Raw genomic sequence first — 4,373 nt, forward strand, 5'->3', positions numbered from 1 at the left:
CAGAACTAGGCAAGAAGCTTTAGTGGCAAGGAAGGGTAATCAGTCCTTTAGTGGCAAGGAATGGTAAAGCAGCTCTCAGGAAGCAGCACATATCCACTCTAATTATTTTTTCTTAAAACTTTGCAAATTATGCAATCTACTTCATGCTAAAACCATTGTCATAAATACAAAGTTTTAAATTGCCACCAAACAAAATTGATAATCCATAATAACTTTTTATTCTGTGGCATTGAATATATACAAGGATCAAATCATCAAGGACTTTTTTAAATTATTCCAAAGAGTATTGCACTTTATCCTAAGGGCAATGAAAAGCTACTGAAGAATTTTAAACTGGGCTATGAAATGATCAGGATTTGTCTTTGAAAAGATTACTCTGATTGCCAGTGAGGAATGTGTTTAGATTTCAGAGAAACCCTTTAGACAGAAGGCAGGGAGACTAATTAGAAAAGTTAGAGTGATCCAGAGATGATGGTGAGTTAGTCTGAACAAAAATTGGACAATCAGAATGGATGGAAGTGGACAAGTTTGAGAAACCTTAAACTCAAATTGAAAAAACTACTGATGGATCATTGAGGTTAAGGAGAAGGGAGAGTCTAAGTTGCTTCCTAGTGTTCTGGTTTGGTGAATATAGTGGATAGATGGCACAACCTTTCACCAAAAAAGAGAGTAAAGGTGGAGAAGCTTGTTTTAGAAGGAAAGATGAAGAGTTCATTTCTGGTTATGTTGAGTTAGAGTTACAGATTGAGTTTGAAGTAGTTAGAGGGATGTGATTAGATATCTAATAGCTGTTGGGAAACTACCCTGCCCCCAAGTCTAAGTTCATGCAATTCAAGTGGGAATAAAGACATCTGTCAGCTTCAGGAGCTGGCCAGAGTACTCCATCTTCCTGGTCAGGAATAGGCATGTGACTCAAGCTGGACCAATCAGATCCTTTCCTGGAATTTTTTTCAAGTTCTTTTAAGAAAGAGGCTTGTGAGAGTTCTGGTAAGATGGCAGAATAGTTAGACAGAGTGCACAGACCCTCTTCAACAAAGAAAAGGGAACAAGTTAACACGATACAGAAGAAAATCTTGGAGCCCTGAGCTTTGAAGGGAAGGATATAGAAGTGGACTAAACTCCAACTAGCAGAAGAATTTGCATGAAAATATTGAAAAAAGGAGACATACAGAGGTGCAGTCTGTCAGTGATCCTGATGGCACAGACAGCTTGGATATTGCCCAGTGGCATTAGGACCTAAGAAGTAACCTAAAAATCAGCCCTGCTAGCCAGGGGCTGCAGGAGGACTGTACTGGTAGGTAGTAAATAAAAGGGGAAGCAGCAAAGAGGAAGGCAGGCTGAGCTGTAGACTTTTGCCTGTCTGGAGGATGCAGCCACTTTGAATATTTACAAACAGTTCAACCATTTTGGATACTTAAAGTGACAGTGTTCTCCCAGATTCCAGGGACTTAAGAATACATTCCACTTGCCAAGAACCACAAGGACATTCGAGACTAGAATGACTGGAAAGGTGCAATATTCCCTTTGTTACTCTTATACCTCACACCCTCTTGGTGAACAGAGGTGCAGCTATCCCTCACTCCCAACCACTTTCTGGCCCAGCAGGAATTCCAACCCAGTCTGTATGCTCAGAAGAAGCCTGGGTGTCCTGCACCACTCTGCCAGATCTTTTTTTCCCTTTTTTTAGTTTATTGGTTTTAAAATTATTATGATTTTTATTTTTATTTTCTGGTCCTTCTTATTATTATTATTCTTTAGGCTTCCCTTCCCAAGTTCCAGTTTTCAGCTTTTTCTCTCTTTCCTGTTCCTGGTTCCCTTTTTTTTCTTTTAGTTGGTTAACCGCGTTTCTTGTTTGTCTTTTTCCATTTTTACCATTTTTTTCTTCATTATCACCTGCTCTACCATTTTTCTCTTATTGCCCCCCCAGTTTTTTTTTTTTTTTTTTTTTTTAGAGATTGCTCCTGTGTGTTTACATGGTGTGATTTTTGTCCACTTGCTTTTACTTTTTTGTTGGTTTTTCAATTGTTGTTTTTGTCTAACTGAGTGGGAGACAGCAACAGTCCTCATACAACACAACTACACCTGCACCTCCTGCATCATCACTTACTGAGAGAGAGCCACCACTTCCTTCTATATCAACTGACCAATGATAAATAACCACCAAGAGGAGACTGACTCATCCTTAACTGCTCTTCACAAACAGTTAACAGAGATCTAAATACAACAATGTCATAACGTCTCAGAGACAACAGACCATCACAGTCCACTCAAAGAAGCAAGATAAAGTGGTAGAAATGAAGGATCAAGATACAGACCCAGAACACATCCCTGAGGAAGAAGCAGCATTGGAACTCCCTAATAAGGAATAGAAAATAATTATATTTAGGTATCTTTAAATTATATTTAGGTATCAAGGAAAACACTGACAAAATTAAGAAAAACAAAGACAAAACCTTAGAATAATTTTGGAAGAAAATACAAGAATTAAATGAAAAATTAGAAATGATACAAAATCTACAGATAGAAATCCAGAAGATTAATACTAAATTGTCAGAAATAGATAATACATTGAAAGGCAAAAAGCGTAGAAGTGATTCAATGGAAGAGAGAAATAATGAGATTTAAGGCAAAGTCCTGAGTACTTCTTTGGAAAGGGATCAATCCAAAAAGAAAAGATGATTAAAACAAAATGAAGAAAGCCTAAGGTTCATGTGAGATACCATCAAAAGAAATAGCCTACGTGTAATCAGAATTCCAGAACAGGAAGAGAAAAAACCACAGAGCAAATTGTCCAAGATTTGTTGGAGGAGAACTTCTCTGATATGATGAAAGAGGAGAATAAATCCATTCAGGAAGTCCAACAAACCCCAAACAGGATAGACCTCAAAAGAAAATCACCAAGACATATCATCATCAAACTCATCAAAACCAAAGACAAAAAAAGAATCCTGAAAGCAGTATGGGAAAAACAAAAAGTTACTTACAAAGGACAGCCAGTAAGAATAAACTCTGATTTCTCAGCAGAAAACATGCAAGTGAGAAGGAAAGGGGATAGTACATACAAAAGCCTGAAATAGAAAAATTTTCAGCCAAGAATTATATACCCAGAAAAATTGTCCCTCAAATATGATGGTGAAATTAGGAGATTTCCAGATAAGCAGAAACTAAGGGAATTTGTTAAAACCAGACCAATCTTACAAGAGGTACTAAAGAGAGTCCTTTGAACAGAGAACCAAAAATAGCAAACAACAACCAACCATTAATACACAAGATAACATAACCCAGAAACCAACACAGCTATTGAAGTACTCAAAATAAAATAAGCTTATATGATTGTGAAAAAGGAACAAGACATCATTTGGCAAATGTCGACAACTACAAACCAAAAAGAGGGAGAAAACACTATAATTACAAAATTTCTGAATGGTGAGGAAGTCAAGAGAGGTGCGAGATAGAATGGACTGTTCTAACCTCAGGAGAATATTATAATCTTAAAGAAAAATGATAAATCTTTGCATCACAATGAAAAAAGAGAACAAGCACAAATATTTAGCAAATACTAAAACAATAGCAACAAAGGAAATGACAACATGATTCAGAAACATCATAAGCTCAGCACAGAAAATTATGCAAAACAAAAAAACCAGGAATACCATGAAAAACACATAACAAAATGACAGCAACCAATTCATACTTGTTGATAGTTACACTGAATGTTAATGGATTAAATGCACCATGCAAGAGATGGAAAGTTGCAGACTGGGTAAGAAAACACAACCCATCAATATACTGTCTACAAGAAATACACCTTAGAGACAAAGACAAATATACACTAAAAATCAAAGGTTGGGAAAAGATATATCAAGCAAATGGCAACCAAAAAAGAGCAGGAGTGACAATATTACTGTCTGATCAAATTGACTTTGAGACAAAAGCCACCACACAAGACAAGGAAGGACATTATATAATGATTAAAGGAACAATTGAACAAGAAGATATAACCATAATAAATATCTATGGACCCAATGAAAGAGCCTCAAAATACACAAATCAGACTTTAAAAGAATTGAAAAGTCAAATAGATGACTCCACAGTCATAGTAGGAGACTTTAATATACCACTTTCAATGAAAGATAGAACAACTGGAAAGAAACTCACCAATGAAACAGAAGAGCTAAACAATGCCATCCACCAACTTGACCTTATAGATATCTACAGAGCATTCCACCCAACAACAACACAATATTCATTCTTTTCCAGTGCACATGGAACATTCTCCATGATAGACCATATGTTAGGCCATAAAGCAAGCCTTAATAAATTTAAAAACATTGAAATACTGCAAAGCATCTTCTCAGATGACAATGGTGTGA

The sequence above is a fragment of the Orycteropus afer genome, unplaced genomic scaffold (assembly GCF_000298275.1).
Source record: "Orycteropus afer afer isolate SDZICR_OR568_19922 unplaced genomic scaffold, OryAfe1.0 scaffold00212, whole genome shotgun sequence".
Lineage (NCBI taxonomy): Eukaryota > Metazoa > Chordata > Mammalia > Tubulidentata > Orycteropodidae > Orycteropus > Orycteropus afer.